A 14,713-nucleotide genomic window follows, 5' to 3' on the forward strand; every position below is an offset into this window, starting at 1 on the left:
GGAGGTAAGCAAACACAGGAAGATCACTGCATAACCATGACACCTCTCCTTGGAGGGTTCGGGATAAAAGGCTGGATAGACTGCTGTCCTTCACCTATAACCTCTCCCACCCCTTGTATGGAAGTATCCATCTCAATGTTGTTCTGATTGGACTGCCTCTCCAAAATTTTCTTTTGCCATTCAAAAACAACATTGCCCTGATAGTATAATAGGTCTCTATTATTTTTTTATTTTTTTCTTGATTCTTTAATCCTTATCCTCCTTCTCCAGGATTTTTAGGTGATCCTGTGATTTCTCTCTGTATTTCTTGCTCTCTTTAATAGGTCTAAGTTTGTCTTTGATACTTTTGATCTCCTCATCAAGTCTTGCCAATTTCTTGGATTTTCTATCAACCAAAAACTAGAGGAATGCAACTCCTGCCTTAGTAAAATAGTTTTACCACTCCTCCAGCTTGGTGTCACCCTTTTGGGGGCCAATTTCCCACCTTAAACTCCTCGGGACCATTGAGTTCTTAATATAGGTCTCAAGGTAGGCTATGTCTCACTTAGTGTGGGTTTCAGAGACCATAAGGTTCTTTAACCTCATAAATATCCTCCCTAAATCACCTTCTTCCTCTTTATAGAGCTCAAAGACACCATCTACATTTACCACTTTAGTGGCTCTAAAATCAAAAATGTCCATATTCCAATGGGCTATTCTAAATGTGATCAAACAATCATTAATAAATGTATTCAAGGGGGCGTGGCCTGAAGCTGCATGGTGTAGGACGCATCTAGTGAGAGCTCCGGCTGCCTAATATCCTGCTTTTATCCTAGTGGACTGATTTTGACCCCCCTGAGGGCAATTCCTACTGCCTCCCTTCAGTGTGCACCCCGGGGGCATGTCGCCGACCAAGAGGGCCCAGAGCGCGATTGCGAAACTCGGGAAATTCCGGGCAGACGGCCCGGACCTTGTGGAGGAAGATGGCGCCGCATCGGGTCCGAGCGCAGATACTCCGGCATCGGATGACACCGCGCGTATCCTGGAGGCTGTTACGCTGTGCCGCACTACTCTTACCTCCAGAATTGAGGAGGTTAAGGTAGACATTTCCCTTATCCGTCAGGATCTACATAAATTGCGGGAACGAGTCGGCGAAACAGAACGCAGAATCGGGCAGGTGGAGGATGACATCCCTCCCCTCCAAGTCACCACCGAACGGCTGCAGCACCAGCTACAGGTCGTACTGAGCAAACAAGATGACATCGAGAATAGGCTGCGCTGGTGTAACCTCCGGTTTATGGGACTGCCAGAGAGGGCCGAGGGCTCGGACCCCCCCGCGTTCTTGGAGCGCCTGCTCATAGCCACATTCGGTAGAGAGGCCTTCTCCACCACCTTTGCAGTGGAGCGAGCGCACCGCTTGGCCTCTAAACCCCCGCCGGCTGGAGCCCCTCCCCGTACCTTCATTGCGAAGATGCTGAACTACCGCGACCGGGATGCGGTCTTGCGCCTCACCCGGGAGAAGGGTAATATCCCCTATGAGAACCAGCGTATGGCAGTGTTTCCGGACTTCTCTGCTGAGATTCAGCGGAGGAGGGCACAGTTTTCCGAGGTGAAGCGCTGGCTTCGTGCCCGACATTTGGTTTACGCGATGCTGTTCCCTGCTAAGCTACGGATCATTCGAGATGGTAAGGCGCATTTTTTTGAGGATCCCGGTGCGGTGCTCTCTTGGCTGGAACAGGCCCCTGCAGATGTCCAAGTGTGAACCGCTGCTCCTAGGGTGTTTTAGCTCGTATGCTGCCCTCTGCCCTTAGGATGTTGAGGGAGATGTCTGCTGCCTAACCTGTGAGTTACCCGCGACTGTTGCCCCCCGGGGATGGAACTATATGGAAGCACTGGTTCCTGGTGTTGACTGTCCATTTGTTGTTATGTGCACCACGGTACTTACCTCTTCCCTCTGCTTATGGGGGGGGGGGGGTTTCTTACCCCCCCCTTTTTTTTTTTTTTACATTCTTTTTGATTTTTACATTTTCATATCTTGGATCGGTCCCTTCTTTCCATAGACGTTTCTGGCAGCCGGATTCTTGCACCCCGTCCTTTGTTGGTGTTGGATGTTGTACGCCTCCACCTGGCTGTGCAGCACAGTTAACTCTTGTTCGTCCCCTTTGCCGGTGGCGGACGCACCCGGCCTTCATTTCTACTTGTCATTCTGTGCCTTCCATAAAAGTTGTAGTGGCCGGATGCGGGCGCCACTGACTGTTCAAGATGAGTTTCCCTGGCCGGCCTCGGCCCACGAGGAGGAGGAGGGTGGCGTGGAGCTCGGGTTGTTTTGCCGGTCCAGAGTAGATACCGTTATTTTTGCACTGTTTAGTTATTATATGTCTGTTTTTTTCCAAATCAATGTTTTGTGACTGCTGCTCAAGTGTTATGTGCTTGCTGTATTGTTTTATTTGGTGTGGGAGAGACCTCGGGAGGGGGGTGGTCTGGTTGGCTCCCTCTGTTCAGGTGAATATATGGGCCTCGACTTGGGGTGACCCGCAGTTGGGGTACCGGTTCTGTGTGAAACACCTGGATGGCGATGGGAACACTTAAATTGGCCACCTGGAATGTGAGGGGTTTGGGGACCAGACAGAAACGTGTGGCTGTCCTGTCGTGTGTTAAGCAGATGCGTGCAGATATTGTTGTTTTGGTTGAAACTCACATGACGGGCCAGCTACAACTGTCCCTTAAAAGACCGTGGGTGGGGTGGATGTACCATGCTCCCTACATGAGTAATTCTAGGGGGGTGGCTGTTCTGGTGGCCAGGGGTACTCAGTTTTATCTACACAGCCTGCGATCGGATAGGCAAGGGAGATACCTCTTTTTACATGTCACGGTGGGGGGGTTGGAGTTCCTTCTGCTTGCTTTTTATATACCCCCCCTTTCCATTTTGGAGTACTTCGGGAGGGGGTCCAATATATGTTGCAGCACCCTGCGTTACCTGCTATATGGGTGGGTGATTTTAATGCGGTGATTGATCCCGTCCTTGATAGGGTCACTCACTCTGCTGGGCATCTGCCCCGCCCCTCACTCACTAGATTTGGCAAATTCCTCTCTGAGCTCGCGCTGACGGATACCTGGAGGTATAAACATCCTACTAAAAAGGCGTATTCCTGCTTTACACCGGCACACAATGCCATGTCCCGTATAGATATGGTCCTGCTCTTCCCTACCCTGCTCCCATATCTACGGGAGGTGGGTTTTGGAGTCAGGGCCCTGTCAGACCACTCGCCCTATTGGGTCCGTATTGGACTACCAACTGTCCCCACTGCTCGCCTGTGGAGGCTGAGCCCATTTTGGTTGACGGTCCTTCCGGATCTGGACGCTGTTCAGCGGGAGTGGGCCCACTATTTCCAAACCAACGTGGGATCGGTCTCGTTTGGCTCAGTCTGGGAGGCCTTTAAATTGCACGCCCGCATGATTTTATCTACCCGTATTAGCCGTCACAGGGCCTCCTCGCATCTGGTTATAAAGCAGGCTGAGGAGATGCTGGGGGAGCTGGAAAGGGAGTTTGTGGCGGATCCCACGCCCTCGAACTCTGCCAGGCTGTGTCTACATTCCAGGCTTACGGATCACCTGCACTATGAAAAATCTGACAGGACCATATTCTATAGTAAACAAACAAAAAACCTATGAATATGGGGAGAGGGCGGGGAAGATACTGGCCTACCTGGCCCGAATGGACCATAGCCCTCCTGTGGTTGTTCAGTTGACCTCAGCCGCGGGGGAACTATTGTCTGATCCAGTGGAGGTGGCGTGTGAGTTCCATCGCTTTTACATGGATCTCTATGCTTCGGGAGCTAGCGGTTCTCAGGAGCAGTTGGGTGCCCTGTTGGACGAGATAGATTTCCCTGTTCTCACGAACTCTCAGGCTGAGCTCCTTGATGACCCCATCACCGAGGAATGCATTGCGGAGGCCATGGCGTGCTTGGCGCCAGCTAAGGCTCCGGGCTCCGATGGCCTCCCTCGGGAGTTTTATTCCCAGTTCCAGGAGGTGTTGATCCCTAAACTCCAGATGCTCTATTCCCATGTGTTTGCAACCGGAGCCCTCCCCCGTACCATGAGTGAGGCCCTGATTATTCTCATCCCGAAACCTGATAAAGACCCCCTTTGCCCCGAATCGTACAGACCGATCTCCCTATTGCAATTGGATGTTAAAATATTAGCCAAAATTTTAGCCCTTAGACTTAATAAAGTAATTCTCCATCTTATCCACACAGATCAGACTGGCTTTATGCCCACGAAAAACACAGCGTTTAACCTGCGAAGGCTCTTCATGAATTTACAGGCTCCCCATGATAACTCTGGTGCCAGGGTGGTGGTTAGCCTGGACGCCGCTAAGGCGTTTGATTCAGTGGAGTGGGAGTATTGTGGGAGTGCCTCCGCAGGTTCGGATTCGGCTCTAAATTTGTACGCTGGATTCAGCTTCTTTATCAGGCCCCCACTGCTCGTATATTGGTAAATGGCCAGATATCCGACTCCTTTCCACTATCACGCGGCACGCGCCAGGGTTGCCCTATCTCGCCTATGTTGTATGTGCTGGCTGTGGAGCCTCTGGCTATCGCTATCAGAGCTCACCCTGACATTCGGGGTCTCTGTAGGGGGTGGGTGTCGGAGGTTCTCAGCCTCTACGCTGACGACATGCTGTTGTACCTGGAGGATGCTGGCCCCTCATTGACAGCGGCTTTGGAGTTTATCCAGAGATTCGGCAACTTTTCAGGCCTACGAATAAATTGGTCTAAGTCCCAAATCCTTCCCATAGATGTGACTGCTCCCACGTCGTTGCAAGCGGCGCTTCCCCTTGTGCGGGCGAACCGGATCAAATACTTGGGAATACAGTGCTCCCACTCCATTGCGGATTACATCCGTTTGAATATACAGCCACTCTTCCCCATTCTAAAATGTAAGATTCAGGTTTAGTCTAGATTGCCTCTTGGGGTCATGGGACGGTTGGGGCTTGTGAAGATGATTCTTCTTCCCAAATTGCTTTATATCTTCTGGCACGCTCCGGTATCTATCCCAGCCCATATCTTCCGTGACATGGAGTCTATCTTAAACTCCTTTATTTGGGGGTCTTCCAGGCATAAGTTGGCTTGGCAGACTCTCAAATGTCCTGTCCACTTGGGTGGGGCAGCATTGCCGGACCTGGCAGCTTATTACATGGCTTCCCAACTGTCCCACCTTTACTATATTAACACCTATGATAGGCTTCGATACTCTACTCTGGTATGTACGGCAGTCACGGACGTGGTTGCGCACCCCTTTCAGATCCTATTTTGTAGTCATCGGGGGCTTTCGCGCTCGGAGATGGGACATCCCATGCTTCTACACCATAGTAGAATTTGGAGTGGGGCGCAGAAATTGACTGCGGCCCCCATCCTGCATGCCCACACGCCTCTGTGGGAGAACCCCTCTCTACCCGAGATGCTGAGGGTGCCGGATTACAAACTGTGGATATGTAGAGGGATAGTATATTTGTCCCAGCTGTATGGGGCTCAGGGCTTGAAAACTTTTCAGCTGCTCAAGGAGGAGTATGACCTTCCAAATCATATGCTGTTCCGGTACTTGCAGGTCCGTCACGCAGCTCAGACCCAATTCGGGCGCTCCTCTTCACCACTGGAATCCACAGCCTTGGCGGACCTGGTGTTTGGAGACGACTTGAGGAAATTGATCTCTTGTTTTTACCAGCTTCTCATTACCCCCCAAGCCACGGCTAGAGCTTACAGGCTGAAGGCACGCTGGGAGGCTGATGTTGGGAGTATGGAGGATGACCAGTGGAGTGATATTTTAAATGTATCTAGGGTGGTATCTCCTAAGCTGTCAGATAGGCTCACGCACCTCTACACGCTCCATCGCACATATATTAACCCCTGGCCGCCTGTCTAAATTCAAGCTAGACTCTAATCCCACTTGCCCCCGTTGTGGTGACGCCAACAGCTCTTTCTACCACCTCATCTGGGCCTGTCCACCTGTCCAGGGTTTCTGGGAGCAAATAGTCAAGTTTCTGCATGACCATATGGGCTCCCCCCTCACATTATGCCCGCGGCAGTGTATCCTTGGTCTTCTTCCTCTTCCTGAGGAGGACAAACACTTTAGGACGTTTTTACAAGAGGTCCTCTTCACTGCTCGGATGCAGATAGCCTTGTTGTGGCTTAGGCCTACTTCCCCTACGATCCAGCAGTGGAAGAGGGCTGTGAACAGCATTTTACCGTTTAAAAAAGTAATCTATGCCAACCGAGGGTGCCCAGAGAAATTTTGTAAGGTGTGGGATAGGTGGATGGGGAGCACAAATAGCTGCTCAAGCTGAAGTGCAGTTACCACACCGTAGCAGAGTCCGACCTCCCCCTCAGCCACTCTCGATGCCCTGGCTTCTTGGGGTATTTGTTCCTGAACACACCTGCATGGGATGTTCGTATGTGCGGCAGTCAGGATGTTTCGCTTTTGTATGTCAGACATAGGATGTATATTTTATTATTCTATGTATATATTGGTGCTTGTGGCACTAGTGTTTATGCATATGTTTGATGACATTCTTATTTCTATGCTCAATAAACTTGATTTTGGTTTAAAAATAAATGTATTAAAAAAATCACAAAAGCTGCAGTAAATGTATCAGAATTAGACAGTGTAGCACTGATTTTGCTGGGCCTGCACTCTAGCAACACACCCCACTAACTTGCCTCAGTCCCCTTGACACAGCTGTGGTGCAATACAATAAAGTACAATATAATACAATGCAAGGTACCTGTATTGTAACCTCAGGATCCACTGGGTCCACCTACTGGGAGAAAACAGTACACCACACAACTGGATACTTAAACAACAGTGTATTTTATATATTGAATTATATATTATATTTATATATGAAAATATTCAAAGAGGTGATTACAATAATTGTGCTGTCATCCCAACATAGAACAACAGCCCAATGGATTTAAATATAAACTATTTCAAACAATATATATATATACCCAGGAGCTCCCCCTACATTTTAAGCTATGCGTGAGATCTCACTTAAAGTACTTGGTTTTTGGTCTTCTTGTCTTCGCTAGCTAAGTGATTTGTAATCCACAGGTTAAAATAAGTTAAGTTGAGGTAAAGGTGCTCCTGGTATAACTTCAGTACTTATACTACAAGGTTTGGGATGTTAGAGTAGGTAGGTCTCAAGCCTGCTCAGTATTCAATTGCTCTGCTCCTCCTCCGTGGAACTATAAATCCCAGTGAGGTCTGTGTATGAGTATAACTGTGTGTAAAAGTTAACAAACTGTGGGCCGTAACCCACTCACCAACTGAATCGGAGCTCCGTGTAGTAGCTTTGGTCCGGTGACTGCAGCTTGCTTCTCTGTCAGCTGGCCGTCGCTCCGTTCCGTTCCACTGGGTGAGCCCGGTCCTTCCGATGCTCAAACAAGTGTCTCTGGATCTCTCCAATCCGGGAGGGCCTTCACACAGATCCTCACAGGCAGGCCATGTGATCCCAAGAGACCTAAAACGGCCACTCAGGGTCCTTTTTATGTCCTACCCAGCATGCACTGCTAGAGAAAGTGTTCATGGGTAGGTCATCAAGCCTCCTGGGTAAAAGGGTCAACCTTCTGATCAAAACAACAGTCACTTCCTGTATATGTCTTTTGTGCTTTCTGCAAAGCAATAAACATTTAAGCTCAGTACCAGTATTTGGCCGCTAGATGGCGCAAAATACTAAGCCATAGAAACGTCCATAGACTTCTGTTATAACATGCTATCATACATTAATATACAGGAGAGTCAGCGCTACAACAGTATTAGACAAAGATACAGCAGATTACATATAGGGCTCAGTGGTGTCCACAGACAGGGGATGGGCTCAGGTGTGTTTGGATCGTACCCGCCAGGAAGCTGTCATTGCACACTCATAGGCAGTGAGGCATTACCTGCATACACACTCTGCCTATGATTGGCGATGTGCAGTGACAGCTTCCGTACGATCTGAACACGCCTGAGCCCATCAATACCGCACACATGAGGCCCTGCTACTGCCAGAGAGGAGGAGGTATGAGCGCTCAGGCCAATGCTGGTCTATTTTAGTTGTTTTAACTTTTCCCTACACTATCAAAAAAAGAAAAAAAGGTTTGACTTTATTAATGCTTCAAATTTTCTCTTGTACTTAATTTTAAAATGCTCTGTTTTGTAGACAAAATGGTTATTTACTAAACACAAACTATATCCTACATTGTGCTTGTTTCAGAAAAGACTGATAAACAACAATAAAGGCTTTGGGAGGAGACAACAAATTGATCTCTGTACATTTAACTTGCCTTGGGTCAACAGCAGCTATAAAAAACATTTGTTTCAAGTGGGACTTTTACTTCTAGATAGGAAATCTGTTACTAGTCTTGAAAGATGTTATCTATGTCAGTGATTTCTTGGATGGCAGTTGTGTAATAATAATAAAAAATAAAAAAGGATCAAAGAGAATGTAAAATGAATGTTTTTAAATTTTGATAACCGACACATCCAAGTCATGCTATGAGTGCATTTTTTTGGTTTAAAAAGCAAGTATACTATGTAGAGTATATTTAAAAAGCTGCAAATGTACCATACAACTGCCAATGAATCTTTCTGGTTCATGTGAATGTAAATTACAGTGATAGACGATCTGCAGTGAAAGTTTGGGAAATGTCACATTCACTGCTTTATGAATATGCATATGTAAGTTTTCTTGATATTTTTGTATGCATCAATTCTACACTCAATTCCGCTTGCTGGCCACTTTTCTGACACTTGTTGTTTACAAGTTTAAGCCTATGTTCACATTGGAATGATTTGGCCTGTGATTTGACATGTCAAATTGCATGCCAAATCTGCGGCAATTGCCGGAAATGGCACCATCTGAATTGGTGCGACACTGCATTTGCAGTGCCACGCCGATTCCCAAAAGTCGTTTCTGTACTACTTTTGGCGCCTTCGGGTGTGATTTCCATAGACATCTGTGCAGTAACCAACTGTAAACATCCCTTGCGATAGCAATACAGCATGACAGGTCCTCTTTATGGAGAGATCTGGGGTCCATAAGACCCCAAATCTCTCTTCTACCTTAAAAAGCAAAAGATCAAAAACATTTGTTCTCTTTTGCTTTAAGCTTTGAGAGAAAAAAAAAAAAGCCACGTTTGCATGTTCTGAGAACTGACGGGTGTCGCTCCAAGGGCATAGAGATGAGATCTTGCCATCAAGCCACCGCTGGTGCCAGATGGCTCATCGATTGTAGCATAAGTCTGAAAAGCATTGGGAAGTGACGGGGGCGTACCTCTCCCACCGTTTCTAAAAGTGATCCTGTGGCAAATCCGCTTTGGGTATCACCTTTATCTGAAAGTCCGGTGCCTGAGGGACAAGAAAATACTCCATCTAGCTGCAGCCATAACCCCAGTATTTAATGTCAAACAAATGATGGATTTTCCCAGTCAGGCATTCGGGAAGTGGCTATTTACTGTATGTACAGTGCATCCGGAAAGTATGGACAACGCTTAATTTTTTCCGCATTTTGTTATGTTACAGCCCTATTCCAAAATGGATTAAATTCATTACTTTCCTCTAAATTATACAAACAATACCCTATAATGCCAATGTGAAAGAAGTTTGTTTGAAATCTTTGCAAATTTATTTAAAATAAAAATCGAAAAAAAATCACATGTACATAAGTATGCCTTTGCTCAATACTTTGTTGTAGCACCTTTGGCACCAATTACAGCCTAAAGTCTTTTGGAGTATGATGCTACAAGCTTGGCACACCTATTTTTGGGCAGTTTCTCCCATTCTTCTTCGCAGGACCTCTCAAACTCCATCAGATTGGATGGAGAGTGTCAGTGCACAGCTATTTCCAGATCTTTCCAGAGATGTTTAATATTGTCTGGGCTCTGGCTGGGCCACTTAAGGACATTCACAGAGTTGTCCCATAGCCACTCCTTTGGTGTTAACCCGATTGGACAGGTTCTAAAATCATGTCTAATCACTGCTGTTTCCCTCAAGGTAAAAAAAACAAAAGATTTAAGAAAGTGAAATTGTGCCTCCCTAGGTTTACTCCATTATGATGGTTCATGGGATCTTGCGCTTTCTAGTAGGGCAAAAGCTCTAGCTGCAGACTGTGTGAAATGGTCACACCATGCACAAATATGAGACTGATCACTTACAGTATGTCTATGGTCAGCTTTAGGAGTGATCCTTGAAAAAAGAGTTACGTAAAAGCAATAGATGCCAACTTTTCACTGGTAAAATTCCCTACACTTTTAAATACACATTAATTGTGTATGGAATGGAAATTAGGTTATGATTGTTGTATAAACTATACTGATTCATTCTAAAACTGCCTGGCTGGCTAACAAGCTCCTCCGCTTTTGGTGTTCTCAGATAATTAGCTGGAATAATCTGCTTTGCACACTATAGCCAATCCATAAACTGACAATGGTTGACATGTCATAATACAATCAGCAATTGTGTTATGTATGTACAATCTGACCACCTAATGACCTATTTTATAGCAATACATCCATATGACCCTTGTTGCTCTTCTTTTCTTGGTGGATCAATAAAAATTGGCTTAAGAAATCCAATTAATCAGAACCACTTTTCCTCCAAGGCTGCCTGCACATCTCTGAAGTTATCTAGAGACACTACAATCATCAAAACAGGAACCCATAATGCTTATGGGTTACTCGCCAGATAGAAGATGATACCATCGGGTCCAACTTTCCACTTGTTAGCCAAGGCTAAGTGTCGTATCAATAATTTTGTATATAACTAATGTTTGGTTATTTAGTAAACTACAACATAAATTCACACATGAAGTTATATTTGCTATCTTACTAAGTTTCATGGAAGAGGAAGTTTAATATGCGGATAGAAGAGCCTTCAAAAGACAAATGACATTTGCAAAATATTTAGAGAAAAACAAAGAAGAGAAAAGGGGTATTTTTCTTCAAACAGCAGAAAGGTCACCAAGCTTGAGGCACTTCTGCATGGAGAAAGAGGGAGCCAAAGGCAAGACAGACACAGCAGGTGTCAGATAGCAGAAAGGATTTGGCAGGTAAGGTTACAATGGAAGCCCTCTACGCTTAGGTGATGCTCATTGTCCAGTTGACATTCTCTTATGGATTATTCAAATGTGTGGCACAAATGAGCACATCTGCATATACCCAGTCAAGCATACAAGAGTAAAAACAGAGCTGTAGAATAGAAAGCAGCTTAACCCATTATTAGTAATAATGGACACTGGTGACTTTTTAATCTTACTTGAGTCTTGTCTCTATTTTCTCCAATCTTCTGTAACCTTATGTGGCCTGGCATACAAAAATAATTTTTCACGTATTTCTCACACAATTTTTCATACTATTCTTACTATTACAGACTATATAGAATCTCTCCAGCAGTTAGTAAGCCTGTTATAGTGCATATTTTATAAGAGGTGGTTTATCCCCATCACCAAGTGATACAGGAATTAAAATAAATGATTACTTAGAAAACATCTTTATTTGTGCATAACACTTGAATTGTAGACCTATTCTGCACAATATACAATATATTTTTTTACTTTTGACGTAAAAGATTTTGTTACTTTTTGATATTGAACTTTGTACCCACCACATCTTTTGAAATACAGTGCAAGTTATAAATTCAACTAAACTTTGTAAGTGCTGAGGGGACGTTCAATTTTGATGTATTTTATTAACAAAATAAATATCTTAATAAATAAATAAAGTAAGTGCTAACTAAAATTTTAGCTATGGCGTATAGTAAAGATGAGAGGATAACCAAAAATAAATAAAAAATCAGTCAGCAGGCAAGTGATTGAATCTGTTTAAACAGGCCTAATCTGGCAATAATGTTACCACCTGTTTTTTTTCCACTTCCTTTTCTCTATTTACTTTTAAAAGTTTTTAAAGTAAAAAAATGCCCACCACTTCCCCCAAAGAGAAGCATACTTCAAGTAAAGGGCAAAAAAAAAAAAATAGTTTTCATTCTCAAACCACTAACCAAGTGTTGAAAGGTACTCCCCCATCTCACACCACTGCTATTCTGATGTCAGTATAGAAAAAAGGCACAAAAACTTACTTCCTACCACTCACCCTTAAATTTAAAAAACAATCCTATTTTAAACTTTCCCAGTCCTGTGCTATCTACCACCCCCAGTCATAAACTTTGTCTAAAGTTAAAGTGGTAGTAAAGGTCTTTGGTTACGTTTAACCTACAGGTAAGCCTACAATAAGGCTTACCTGTATTTTTTTTAAATCAGATTTTATTTTTACTTTTCTATTTTTTTTACAAATAAACAAAACAACTAACGGGGAAAAAACAACAACACAATCCCCCCCCCCCCCCCAAAAAAAACCCCCAGAAGAACTTGCCTTTCCCCTTTTCCTTCCTCTCCTCTCTCCTTTCCTTACGCGGTCAACGGCGATATGCCGCGAGTGGCGGCTCCCGCGCGCATGCGCGGGAGTGACGTCATCGCGGCTTTGCCGAATGACAGCGGCGGAGCATCGAGACCCACTGAGAAGATGGATGCGCCGGACTACAGGGGACAGCAGTGACTTTGCTGGCTTCTATGTCAGGTAAGTGACACATAATGGACTACTATGCGATGCATAGTAGTCCATTGTGCTTTACCTTTGCAAAGAATGAAAGAGTAAAGAGTAAACTCATCAGGGTTTACTTCCTCTTTAAAGTGATTCTAAAGACTTGTTTTTTTTGTTTAAAAATAATAAACATGTCATATTTACCTGCTCTGTGCAGTGGTTTTGCACAGAGCAGCTTGGATCCTCCTCTTCTCGGGTCCCTCCCCGATGCTTCTCTCTCTCCTTTCTCCTGCCAAGGCTCTCCCACAGCAAGCAGCTTGCTATGGGGCGCCCGAGCAGAGCCATTGCTTTGTGTGTCAATTCAGACACTGAGCCGTGGCTCAGCCCCACCCCCTTTCCTGGCTGGCTTACTGACTTTGATTGACAGCAGCAGGAGCCAATGCTGTCTAAACCAGGAAGAAGGGTGTCCCGAACAGTCAAGACTCTCGTGCAACATTGCTGGATCAAGATGGGCTCAGGTAAGTATTAGAGGGGCTGATGCACACACAAGGTTTTTTATCTTAATGCATAGAATGCATTAGGATAAAAATCTTCTGACTTTAACACCACTTGCTGATAAAACTTTAACAACAACACATTTATTTAATTAATATCAAGTATACAAAAATTCCAGAAATATTCCAGGGCAACCGATGCACTGTATAAAAAGTAAAATAAAATAGGCCAACCTTCTCTTCAAACACTACATCTCTTTATTATGCATTTAGGCTGGAGCATAGAGCATCCATCCATGTTTTGTTGCACATAGGCGTGTTTTTCAAACATAACATGTTTTTCACACATAACATGTTTATCCATTTCCTGGATTCAGTCCCCCAGGGTAAGAGGTTCGAGTGAGACTCAATGAGAGGCTATCAACAGGTTATAAAAAGTGATCTTATAATGGCCACTACCTGATCGTGGTCCAGATTGTTGTAATTTATATACCTAATAAGTATAGAAAGGGGTCTGGAATTAAAGTGATATTAAAGTCTTGTTTTTTGTTTTTTTTAAAATAACAAACATGTTATACTTACCTGCTATGTGCAGTGGTTTTGCACAAAGCAGCCCAGACCCTCCACTTCTCAGGTCCCATGACAGCACTCCTGGCTCCTCCCTCCTGCCAGGTGCCCCCACAAAAAGCAGCTTGCTGTGGGGGCACCAAAGCAGGCATGCTCCCATACTGCAGCTCTGTGTGTCCATTCACACACATGGACCCACGGCTCAGCCCCGCCCCCTCCATCTCCTGATTGGCTCCTGTGAAAAGCCAATCAGGGGTGCAAGTCCCCGGAGAGATAAGGCTTTAGTGGATATCACTGGATCGAAAGGGGGCTCAGGTAAGTATTAAGGGGGCTGGGAGTTGCACATAGGTTTTTTTACCTTCATGCATAGAATGTATGAAGGTTAAAAATCTAGTGCTTTTACAGCCACATCAATGCAGTGTTATAAACAGAGTTTATCCCATCTATTACATCCTGACAATACCGGTGAAATTTTTGACATCTCCAAAACAAGTGAATAAAAAAGCCAGGAGATTGGGCACATATTGCACATTCAGTATTATCATCCCTACCTATCCTATGCAGCAGTCACTAGGGGTTCAATAGGACCTATGTATGACGAAGTATTGAATGACTCTATGAAAGGCTTACCTGTAGGTACTGTAAATATCCCCTAAATGTGTACTGTTTAGGTGATATTTACTAGTGAAGCAGCCGGTGACGTCACCAGCGCATACCTGTGCAGTTCCTTCAGAGCCCTGTGGCGTAAAAGGTGACTCTCATGCACATGTGCAAAAGCGATGTCATCACAGCTCTGCCATTCAAAGGACCGGAGCCCGCAAAGGATGACCGGGTGAAGATGGAAGCCCTTGTTAGTGGTGAGGGCTTCATTTTAAAGTAAGTTTCACATAACGTGCTAGTATGTGATGCATACTAGCACATTATGACATTGTCCTGCAGGGGAAAAGTGTTGTTTGTTTTTTCTCCGAGTTTATCACCGCTTTAAAGTTCGGTTAATAAAAGGTTCCCAACATCTTCCCTGTTAGGAGCCAATCCCTTTCAATGACTTGACTCTCAATATAGATCAAAAGAGAGCTTGGAGGTACGGGACTTTTTAAG

Source organism: Lithobates pipiens, unplaced genomic scaffold (assembly GCF_037356315.1).
Source record: "Lithobates pipiens isolate NorthernLeopardFrog02 unplaced genomic scaffold, aLitPip1_a1.2 Scaffold_25, whole genome shotgun sequence".
NCBI lineage: Eukaryota > Metazoa > Chordata > Amphibia > Anura > Ranidae > Lithobates > Lithobates pipiens.